Here is a 13,304-nt window from a genome sequence, read left to right on the forward strand (position 1 = left end):
AACTATGTGTTATTATTAGACCAGGCAATTTTGACTGGTTGCATATATAATGCACATTTGAAAAATACCAAAAACACATTAGCTATCCTACACATAAACAATGATATCTCCGTCTCATAATCTTTTTCACAAAATGCTGAGACTTGTGCAGCATCACGCCTCCTCTAAGAGTGCTCTCAGTTTCCTTACAGATGTCTTAAAGTGAAGGCGCAACAAAAGTATCTATCAAAGCGTAGGGTATGTAATAGGCAACCGTTAGTCCGACACGCATTCATAATCTTGTACATATTTAGCTTCTACACGCAAAATTTGGCTAGTGTGGTAACTTCGGCTTTGTTGGTGACCCACAAATGAATCAAATAAAACATTTTACCAACAACAGAACAGGTTTATTGTAAAGCAGGAATTCAGCTGCTGTAGCCTTAAACCATCAAAATGTTTGAAAAAATTGCAAACCATGGCTTTCACCAAAGCATTGCCAAGCATGTGCTTAGTGGTTGTCAGCAAAATCAGTTGAATTTCCCAACTCATACTTTCATGCAACCAATTAAAGTAAAACCTTTCATTATTCTCTTGCAATCATATGGGCAAGTGATTGTGATCTGAACATCTCACAAGTATCCCAATTGTTTGTATCCCTTGGTAAATCTGAATTTACAGTTAATCTGAATTTACAGTTAATCTGAATTTACAGTTAATCTGAATTCACCCTAAACAAAGCGCAAAGTTAAAAACCCCAATATTTTAGTCATTTTTAGTTTGCTGTAAGTTGAAGCATATTTCAGTAACATTCTTTATTTGTGTCTGGCATAAGTGAGAGAGCTGTGAATCACTATAAACAGAACAAATTCGACAAAACTTGATAGTGGTTAAAAAGCTCAGACAAAAAACATGTGCCAAGATGACATCACTAGTTGCGCGGCTTCTATAGGCATCATAAATGTACTTTTGCTAGATCTGTGAATTTTAACTACAATCAAGTTTTACCGATTATAATCATGAAACATCCTGGCAGTCAGGTCACATCACACATAAAAAACAATCGCGGATCATAGAAGAGACTAATAATTTTTGACAAAAATACGCTAAAACTTTGTGTAAGTTGATCTTTAGGAGAATAAGTAAAATCTGGCTAAATGATATTATTCAGCAGAAATTCAAAATCATGTCTGTTAACATACAAAAGCCAAGGCATCATCTGTGCAAGTAAATTTATATAATTGTATTCAAAGTCACCATGGCCAGCATAAATACTTACTGAAGTTGTCTGCTCATTTTTAGCAATACTAACAAAGACAAGGTTTTTAGTAAGGTTTAACTTCAGCAGTAAAGTGTTGCTAGTTTCAATATATTGTGGCTCAACTTCTCTCCCCAACTAGAGATATCAATAATCTTAAACATCATTAAGTGTCTAAGTAATGCTGGGTAGCTAATATCATAATATTTATTATTTAATACTAGTTTTTCCCATTTATGGTCAGTAAAGCTTTTAGTTGAAAACATTCCTTGGTTAGCAAAAAGGTTTCACAAGATTGAAACAAAAGCTTGCAGTCCAAGGTCAAGATTAAAATTTAGAGACTTGCAAAAATCCTTTTAACAACTCGAGACTTTCTAGCTGAAGCTATAGGCCGTGAACTTAATATTAAAGGACATTCTCATTCATAACCAGTAAACAAGTACAACACAATAAAACTCACCTGCACAAGCTGGCCTGATGCGTGCATTCCATTCACTGTCCCCTACTAGCATTCCTGTCTGGTTATTTTCTGCCAGCAGCTCACAGTTGTTGTCTTTTGCTGTTGTCTTATAGTTATAGGCAGCACATAAAAATGCTGTCTGACTCAAACACTGTTCTCTACAGCTCCCTTTATTTGTCACTGTCTTAGTCACAAGTTGACCAGAAGTGATGAGTGGATGAAGTCTGTTACCATTCACTTCTCCCCAGTTACATTCTTGAGACTCTGTGTAAATAACAAATAAAAACTTGATAGAATTATCCCACGACCAAACACGAGGAAAGGGAGTGTTTGGGAGCTTTATGATAAATTCATATTTGCACACAACTCCCGAAAAGTATCCACCAACAGCCATACCCAAACCCTTGTACCCAAACCCCATCAAAAACTTTAACCATTTTTCTGTGGAATCATTTAAGTATAATAATGACACAAAACACATATACACCTATTAAAATAGTTATCAAGTATTGGAAAATTTTCAACAATATACAGCAGCTTGCCATTTTACTTCTAATATTGCATTTCTCCTAGTGCAGGAGAGAGGTATAAACATATAATCTTTTCATTTCATTATTGCTGTTTGTTGTACATAATAACATCTAGTACATTTCTAGTTTAGAAAAAGTTATTTTGAGAGCCTCAAGAGTGTGTCAACAAGTGAATTTGCATGAAATAATTTATATTTATTGATTCCAATTAAAAAATTTGCTAATTAACAAGCTAGTAGTTTAATTCAGTCATTTTTCATGCTAACAACACTGGCTACGGATTTAAGGTTTTTGAGAGTCTACGGTCTCAGAGACTCTTGCTTGTACAAACTGAAGTTTGTGCTTGCAATAGTTGATGTCATCATCAGGAGAATATTTAGTACTGACCAGCATCACTGCAACTCTGCTTAAAACTAAAAGTAGATTTGAGACAATGATAAAATATTCAGCATTACTGCACAATAAAGATATAGAGATATGGAGACACAACTCCTAACCTTTCCAATAATACTAGTTCTGTGTCACTCACACAGCTCACTTAAAATGGAGGAAATTAATTAATTATTTGCAAAGAAATATCTTTCTGACGTAGTGGAAGTAGTGAGAGTACCAGAGTTAACTCAGTTTCTAAATATTGTTGAATGTATTGAGTTGACTAGTAATAGCTATTGATCTAAAACGACTCAGTTTGTTGTCAATATAACAGGACTACCACCCTGTCTAGCTTATTGACACTTGCTATACGTTGAGTTTATGATGCTTGGCAATGGACTACTTTAACTTGACACATGGAGTAGCCATAGAAAAATAACAAATTAGTCTGCATTCATATTACGTATTCATATTTTCCAAACTACATGTCAAGGTTTTTTATGCTTTGGCCAGAGGTGGGCTTTATATTCTTGAGTGACTTGTGTGTGAAATTATTAACACAATATTACAGGTATACCATTTCACATGTTATTTTAACACCAAACTGTAGTAGGCTTACCTTATTAACGCTTAATTTCAACATTGGCGATAACATTGAAAAATAACTAAGAAAGGCTTAGCAAATATGACATCAAAAAGATTGTCATACTCTGCCGATTACAAGCTGTATATAGTAAAAGATTAAACGGAAAACGGTGAGCGAGCAAGTGAAAGCAAAGTAGGAGTTAGTGAGAAACTCGTAGAGGCTGGTAGAAAGTGGAGGTTACTCTTATTGAAATGAAGAAAACAAAAAGCACCAAAGTTAAAAAAACACCAAATGCGGGCTAAAAGCTAGATGGCCAAATCTTCCACCTCTAGTGTTAGTGTAGTTAAAAGGTAACAGCATGGATGAATATTTCTTTCTATTTTGTCTACAGCGTATTTGGAATGACACAGATAGATTAGTACATTTCTTTGCATGTTTTTTGTGCTAGAGTTATCAGAATAACTGTAAACATGTTATGTTAACAAACCGGCCGCGTTCTTAATTTTGTCATGTAACGTAAGCATTCCATTCAGCCTGTTGTTGCCTTTATTATATTCTGAACTTGTTCATCATTTAAATTTTTAACGGTATGTCTGTTCTTGGTGTAGGATTTTCTAAACAAATTTTTCAAAAAATGCACTTTTACTCTAGTGCGACTTGTATATGTTTGTTTCTGTATTATCAGATATTTTATGGCTGGTGTTAATTATACTCAGAAGTGACCTATAGTCTGACCAATGCATGGCTCGTCAACATAGAGAGGATTTTAATCAGTGAAGAAGAATGCAGTCATAGATCTGATAACTTGATTATGACAGGCCCATAGTAAATGGTTATACATATTGTATACTGTATCAAATATATTGACCACTTAAGGAGATGTGTTCCCTGATGCATGACCGTAATGATATTAGTCATGTATATATTTATAACTGTACTTTAATGCCATAACCCGACACAGTTTCATTAGCGCTGACATGACAGCTGACTTATAGTAGAAGACAACTCCAAGTAAATAACTAGACAATTATATAATAAAATCAACTGACTCACCAGAAGGTAATAACAGGCTTGAAAAGACTGAGAGTGTAAATAATAGTTGGAGCACCTTCATGTTCCACTCTGATCAGTCTTTTAAGTTCTCTATAATTAGAAAGACACTCAGAGGTTTGACTAGTTAAAAAAGGGTCAGAAGTTGGCAGCATATATGGAGGAGAATAGCATAAACTTGTACATACTGCGGCTGGGTGAAAATATCCTCACATTGATCTAGCTTGTCAATATACTTTCAGTTTAAATATGAAATTTATTCTGTAAGAGTGATTTAGAAAAAAGAGCCAATATATACATAAAAAGTAAGCAATTATACGAGCAGGTCAATTATATCTATTAAACGGTTCACTACCTATACAACAGGTCACCTAGATCGTACACGTAGTTACGAACAGCTGGTCATATATAACTCAGCATACATTATTAGTCATACAGTTTTTCTAATAAGAGACACAGTAGGGCCACTTAGTATAATATTCAGTTATTTCCTGTATGTTTTCTAGTTAAAAAAAACTTTGAAAATACTGTGAAAATACTGTGAAAATACTGTGACAGCCACAGAAAGCCTTAAATACTGCATTGATTGCTCAGCAATAATAGCTGCCATTGCTAATCTATTAGTTGTTACATTTAGTAACATTGCAGCACAGCAAAAGATGCTGCCAATGTACAAGCTTGAATGTAAGTCTCAGGCTGAGGTGTAAATAGAGATGGCAAAGGAGAATTTAATAAATATTCTGATAATCCAGTCTCTAGATTGTGTAAAAGTAACTAATAATATTTAAAGATATTAGATGAATGAGAGACCAAATCTTCATCTAAATATTGGGGAAATATGATTAAAAATGAAACCTTTATTGTGAATGAGCTGAATGAGAAAAATAAATGAATAAATATATTACTGCAAAATATTTTTCATGTTCATCATAGGATTTAAACAGAACCAATCAGAGACCCGACATTTGAACAATTCTTAAGAGGTACGACTATGGAATCCAAAGTACCCTCAACCTTATAGCTAGATGATATACAACAGAATACAATTTGGACAATATGAATCTTAGAGCAGAGCAAAGCAGATCTAGCAACTCCTTGTATGAAAAGGTAGAAACAAAACTTTCCTTAGCAGTTATAATCACTCAGTATGCATCACTGACTTCACATCTTTACTTTAATAATTCAAAGAAAACTTGTATAAGTATTTGGGGTGAATAAAGAGCAAAAGAAGAAAATTAGTCTTCGAACTATTAGGACTGTGATCCAATCTAGTGACTAACTCCACATATTACATACTTGACGTTTTGTATTTACCTGCAAGGCGTCTATTTATTCCCTCACTCTTTATTAACCTCCTTTGGTAGGCGCTACATGCCTCAACTGTGCATGCATGAGAGATCTAGAAGGAAGTTGAGACTAACTATTCAGCCAGTACGCACTTACAGCCATATGATCATGAATTGACTAACAATTCAAACAAGTGGCTCTCCCTCGCCTATAGAAATAGTCTTATACAAACACCGCTGTAGCTCGCTTATTCACTTCTAAGCCCTATTCACATACTCTTACAAAGGAATTATCAAAGGAAGCATCCTACTAATGCTGCTATCAAATTGCATAGAAATCAGGTTTAGGGTGACTATTTGGAGTTGCTACCTCGACAGATTCGGAAGAATATAACTCTGCAATTCTGAGCTACCCTGTGTTTATGAGCTATTTTACTGATAGAATTGTCTTAGTTATGTACCATGTGTACTCTCTATGTGCTGCCTTTCTGCTATTACTCACATTCATTACAAATCTAACTTCAGTTTATTTGGAAGTTTATCCTACATTATATATTATCTAAATTAAAAAGCTGATAAAATTTCTATTGAAGTTATCAGGTAGCCATATTAGGGATGTAGCAAAGTAAAATATGTAATGACTGTTCAGCCTAAATATTTAAACTGAAACTACTAGTAGCCTTATATGACCCATAGTTTAGCACAGAAGGAAAATAACTTCACTAAAACCATTAGTAATAGAACCGGTTTTGGATGTTGCATTGTACCAACTTATATCAAGTGGCTGATAATCGATATACAAAGTTGTCAGTCATACATGTATGACTGACTACATAAAGACAGGCATGGATAGCTGACTGGATAAACGTTACAGATCGCATTTATATTTTCCTACATTTTAGGGGGAGTTTTTATAATTACTACTAACCTGGTAGTCTAGTGTACCATAGCAGGTCCTCAGGTGTGATAACTGCATGTTTTTGTAAAGTTCTCTAAACTTCTATTACACAGATGATTGGATCAGTTGTTAGAGTGTCTATTAAGCTGTGCTGCAAGTTTGAATCTCATACAGTGCCCTCTTTTTACCAATCTCTAATTCTAGATTCAGACAGATGGGCAGAGAGACGGGCACGTATCTTATAATAGTAAAGATTTTATGCATATTAAGTAACTGGTATCCATTATACAAAATAATCATAAATGTAGGTACTAAAGACAGGAATGGCTAGCTAATTGGATAAAAGTTACAGATTGCATTTATATTTCTTTTACATTCTATGGAAAGTTTTCACAGCTACTAGTACCCTGGTAGTCTAGTGTACCGTAAGAGGTTGTCAGGTGTAATAAATACATGTACTTGTACAGTTTCTTAAAATTCTATTTGACATTGTATTGGTGCATTTGGTAGAGTGTCTATCAAGCTGAATGTAGCATGTTTGAATCTCATACACACACTCTTTTTCCAAATCTCTTATCGTGGATTCAGACAGACGGACACAGTTTTTATAATAGTAAAGAATTTATGCATAGCCAGCTAATAAACACTTCCTGCGAACCTGTGACATACATGTAGTTGACAATAGATTGCATATCATCAATTAACTGTTGACAAGACCAAAGAGGGCTAGCATACTCTCAGAGCTGTTCAATGTATAGAGGGCTCAGAACATGTAGAGCCCATCACCTTGACTGTATTAGATATGAATTGTAGTATATCAACCAAAGATTATTTGTGCCCTGCTCGCGAAGCATCCACAATGTAATTTTTTTTTTCTTTTATTTCTTGCAGCTATATAAACCCACAATTTTAAACTTATTGTCAGCGCTGATAAAGATATGATTACGTTATTTGAGTTGAACTATATACGTAGTAAAATACATACAGTAAAATAGATAGTTATTCTAGAGAGATGACTTGTAGATCCAGCTTCTGATGTAATTCTAAAAAATATTCCAACTAGCAAGCAATGATAATGTAACTGCTAGCTATTCTCTATGCTGCTAGAAGTTTGGAATTTCCTAAAAAGTTATGAAGTTTGTCAATATGTAATAATCCATGTCGAAATTTTAAGATAAACAACATTCAGATATGTAAAAACGTATGATAAAGTGTGCTAAGTAGGTAATATTTGTGAGCTGAGTGATGATGAATTGAGACAAAGATTGATGAGATGTAATGTGATGACAACTCATCAATACAGTAGGAATGGATCAACATACAACATATGAATACAACATGTGGATTCCAATTGACATTTACCATTTGGCGACACAAGTGAAAACTCACCGCCTCCTGTACTCGATCAAATTGGCCAACTGGCATTATGGCGACAAACTGTGGATCATGTCTCAGACTGGTGGTATCTCAGTAGATCAACATCTCTTCTAGCCTTTTGGGATGAGTAAGGATATTTCCCAAATAATAACATAGAGAAATACTATTATTACACAGTAATGTACAGAGATGGGAAATATTTGCTTTGAAATAATTACTAGCAGAGAAATTAAAAAATAATAAGATTGAGACCAAGAAACTGTCAGACCATTTAGGATATAAAGTCTGGTGTCTAATAGTTAAAGACATCCTATAATACACCATTTAGGGTATAAATCCTGGTGTCTAATAGTTAAAGACATCGTATAATACACCATTTAGGATATAAAGCCTAGTGTCTAATCGTTAAAGACATCCTATAATACACCATTTAGGATATAAAGCCTGGTGTCTAATAGTTAAAGACATCCTATAATACACCATTTAGGATATAAAGCCTGGTGCCTAATAGTTAAAGACATCCTATAATACACCATTTAGGATATAAAGCCTGGTGTCTAATAGTTAAAGACATCCTATAATACACCATTTAGGATATAAATTATGGTGTCTAATAGTTATAGACATCGTATAATACACCATTTAGGATATAAAGCCTGGTGTCTAATAGTTAAAGACATCCTATAATACACCATTTAGGATATAAAGCCTGGTGCCTAATAGTTAAAGACACACCTTATAATACACCATTTAGGATATAAAGCCTGGTGTCTAATAGTTAAAGACATCCTATAATACACCATTTAGGATATAAAGTCTGGTGTCTAATAGTTAAAGACATCCTATAATACACCATTTAGGATATAAATCCTGGTGTCTAATAGTTAAAGACATCGTATAATACACCATTTAGGATATAAATCCTGGTGTCTAATCGTTAAAGACATCCTATAATACACAATTTAGAATATAAATCCTGATGTCTAATAGTTAAAGACATCCTATAATACACCATTTAGGATATAAAGTCTGGTGTCTAATAGTTAAAGACATCGTATAATACACCATTTAGGGTATAAAGTCTGGTGTCTAATAGTTAAAGACACACCTTATAATACACCATTTAGAATATAAAGCCTGGTGTCTAATAGTTAAAGACATCCTATAATACACCATTTAGGATATAAAGCCTGGTGTCTAATAGTTAAAGACACACCTTATAATACACCATTTAGGATATAAAGCCTGGTGTCTAATCGTTAAAGACATCCTATAATACACCATTTAGGATATAAAGCCTGGTGTCTAATAGTTAAAGACACACTCTATAATACCAGCAGCGTATTGTTCTAGATTGGTTTTATAGGTTTACCTGCAATTGCGGTGCCTTTGTAACATATGTACTATTGTTTCCATTGTTAAACTATTATTACTTTCATCCTGTATAGAGGTCATACAAGCATGTCACAGTCAGTATGGTTCATGCTATTATTAGTAGTGCCTTTCCTAGATGCCAATCATTATGTTAAACTAGTCTCATTTATTTATTTAAGTATGGTCAAATATACCATAGTGCAGACATTTTCTGGCTGATTATAAAATGCTCCAACTGAACAACCAATGGAAACCACTATAAAATACAATTTGCCGTATAAATATTTGACTGCTTGAAGTTTCCTATTGGTAAAACAAACTACGATAACTTGTTACTTGCTAGTCTTACCTAAATATAGTTTTTAGTGATTAGAACCAAAGTTGGTGTGAAGATGAGATTTATCCATTTCTATCAGAGAAGTCAGGGATTTTCCGCAAAGCTATTGTGATATTTGAAACTTTTAAGACATATGTAGATCATTGACATAGTGATGCACAAATAGTTATATAGACATATAATATATAGAGTGTTATACCAAAATATAACAGAAGTTCCTTTTTTTTTTATTGCCATTCATTATAAAAGTAATTCAACTCAAGTGTTAAACTTGTAGACTAAGTAATTGACCAGTAACAAATATAATGCACAAAATAAGCAAATTAACGTTGATGGAAAATTCAACCTTGCCAATCCAATAATTAATTTAATTACATAATATTTTTCATTGCTATTGCCAAACATGTTAATATGTACATATTGCATTCACTTCACACTGCGTTACTTTTTGTACTTCCAACAACAACAACAACAAGGAACCACTTTATTAAGTTAATTTTCACATTTTACTTTACTTTGGATGTGTTAATAAATAAATAGTATTATTTTTTAATAGTAAATGAAAACCTATGTAAAAATACTATTTTATCACACTACTTTAAATTGATATCTTACCTGGTTGTGTGCTGAATTATAATCTCATGGCTGTTTCAACAAACAAATTGCAAGTATTTTTCCCTAGTCCCAAGCCTAGGCTTCTGCAGCTTTTCGTGAAGGCAAGAAGCGGTTTCGTCTGTTTGTACCCCAAGTTTTACAAAAAAATGGCTGTCAAACAAGTCGACTAGCAACAAGCCTTGAGAGTGCTGCAAGAAACGGGAAGCCTGTCCCATTAAATTATATGATAAAATATTATGTAGTTATTTTCTCCAACTATGTGTTCAGTACTCGTGTGTGTGAATTCTGATTGGCTATTGGACCATCAGCTATTTTACCTCCACCAAACTATCTATATAATGGCTCAGAGCAACATCTCTTTAATAAATATTCTTAGTCAACTTGGGTATTTAGTAAGTGTAAACATTTTCAATAGTATTTTGGTGCTTTTTAATTTCATTTTGTCAATCTGGAAGAAATGACACTTAAAGCAATTTTTAGAATATCATAGCACAAAATTATAAAGATTACCAGAGAATAGAGAATCAGAAAAACATCAGAGACCAGTGCAATTACTGTATGCTAGAATGAATTTGCCTCGCCATAACGTAATTATGATGCATCTAAATACTATATGACAACATGGTTCACAGCTTGTCATAACCAGTTTATCAATAATCAAGTGATGAAGTGTCAGTCTTCAATAGCACATCTACTAAGTACTCCAACCATATACCTACTTGTGGTACTCAATCATGATACTAAAGGTGGGTAAAACAAAGTATCAGAGTTTTTATATATATGGCAGCATGATGACAATATAGTACAATTTGGAATGTTTTAAACAGTCAGCAATCAAATTAATAGAGACTGTAACAATACTATTTGAGAACTTAAGCTACCATGCAACACCATTCTAATTATTAGTAGTTGAAGTACAAATACGCATAGATTGAAATTATATTCTTACAATCTATCTAAAAATACACAAAGATTAAAACTTACCTGACAACTTGTTTGTAAGTTTAACCAATTTATTTATTTGTATATAATTGTTTTAGATAGCTAAAATAATACTAAAAAGAGATATTCAAACTACAATAATATCATCAGAAATAGATTAGAGGAGGATTATGCTTCCTATTCTGGCTTCTACAAGTTAAACACTACAGAATATTTGTAAGGGATACAAATCAAAACTCACCTACGCTGTCCTGTAGGCATTATAAATCCTTCTTCTGGTTCTCACACCATTGTGTAAATGTGATTAACATCACTTATTAACTTTTTTTGACAAGTATTGGTAGGCAGAGAGCAGTTGGTTTAAATTAAATTTATTAATATGAGTTTGTGCAAATTGTTTTATGCAGTCAGACTTACAGCCTGCAGACTGTCAACGTGATTATATCGGTGAAACTGCCATGAAAATAAGAAACAGCCATCATCAGGGCGGTAGCAGAGCGCAAGTGTGTTTCCATGGCAGAATAATCTACACACATTTCTAATGAGTAACACAACTTCTTCACTAAACATCACGATGGTAAGTCAGACCCTGGAGGTTGGTGTGATGTATCTTTGGTGAACAAGCTAACTGATACAACTGCTGCTTTGTTTGATTGATGTTATCTGATTTCTTGGCAAGATAACCTGATAGCTTTTACTAGTTTTCTGATGGATAGAATAACACCACAGAACTGAGATATTGTCAAATTTCAGTTGTGTTACATTGCTTGTGAACAAACCAGACTCTCCTTACTATGAGTAGATAAACCCAGTTTCTAGACAGACTGTAACTCAACAGAGTATAAACATAGAAATTGTGTTTCCTGTGAAAAAGGATCTAAGTTTATATATGATTACTGTGACATATCAGCAGCAAACTAAAAAATAATGTGTAATGTGCTAGATAGATGCAATTTATAATCGTGGATGGAAATCAATAAAAATATATATTTGAGAAGCCTAACTAGCCAAATCATTTTAAATGACTTTTGTTACAGCTGCCTAAAGTTACTTACCATCTTGTTTGTGATAATTCTAAAGCACAGGCTTGTAATCCAAAGACAGTGGAAATATTAATCAGAGATGTTATTTAGTCAAGGTAACTGACATGATAAAATAGCACTATTATCCCGATGGTAGCAGTATTATTATCTGAGAACTGTGAAACTGTTGTAGGTTTGTTTGTCTGTTTTACATCCAAAAGTATCTGATGAAACAAGAGACAAAGTACAGAGGTGAGGAAACCTCACTGCACAATAAGATGGTTCGTAGAGCTGAAACCCTTGGAAACTCAAGGCAGCATAGACTCTGATTTAGTGAACTAAATCTTACCAGAATTTGATAACAAGATGTTAGTTACATAAACTGTTCTAAACTATCATCAACATGTTTGCTTTTATACTTACAGCACTTCATGTACTGATTTCTTCACCACTAGCTACATTTATGTATAACAGATAGTCCAGTTAGATGTTTAGAGTTTTATAGGTAGACTGCCTCTGGTTTAATAGAAGTAAATGGAGAAAATAAGATATAAAGTGTCTTCATGATGCGTATGGAGTTTTTTTGCTTATACTTTATCTAGCTGGGTAATCTGAAACTAAGAGTGTAATCTAAGTGATGAGCCTTTAATAATACTTAAATTTCTTAGGTGTGGTTATTACTTCACTGTTTATAGAAACTAAATAAGGATCAACAGCTCAAAATGCTAGATTGTACCTGTAAGCGATGCGATATAGTTCAACTAAAACTTGAACTAATGAAGACAAAAATTATGATTTCTCTTATAAATTAGGAATAATTTATTAAAAAAGTTTAAATCCTGTTAAAGATCTACAATTGTGTTACAAGTTATATAAACAAATGAATTTGTAATTGTGCAAAAAATTACTACAAGTGATTTTCGTAAACAACAAACTTTCGTTAAAAAAGAAAACGATTTTGTTACAGACTTTGCATCAAGATAATATACTGATGTACAGTAGCAAATAAATTTGCCACTTCAGTGGAACATTTGAAAAACTTTTTGGAGAACCAGTTTTAAAATAAACTATAAAAATATCTTAAGGTAAACAATGTAGATACTAAAAAGTGAAGATGTTAACTCATTTTACTCCAATTATCACTTGGTAAACATATGCAAACACCTCTTTAGATTTATTATACAGCTTGAGTAGTTTTGTTGGCAGCTCTGGTCTTTT

Source organism: Watersipora subatra, chromosome 1 (assembly GCF_963576615.1).
Source record: "Watersipora subatra chromosome 1, tzWatSuba1.1, whole genome shotgun sequence".
Lineage (NCBI taxonomy): Eukaryota > Metazoa > Bryozoa > Gymnolaemata > Cheilostomatida > Watersiporidae > Watersipora > Watersipora subatra.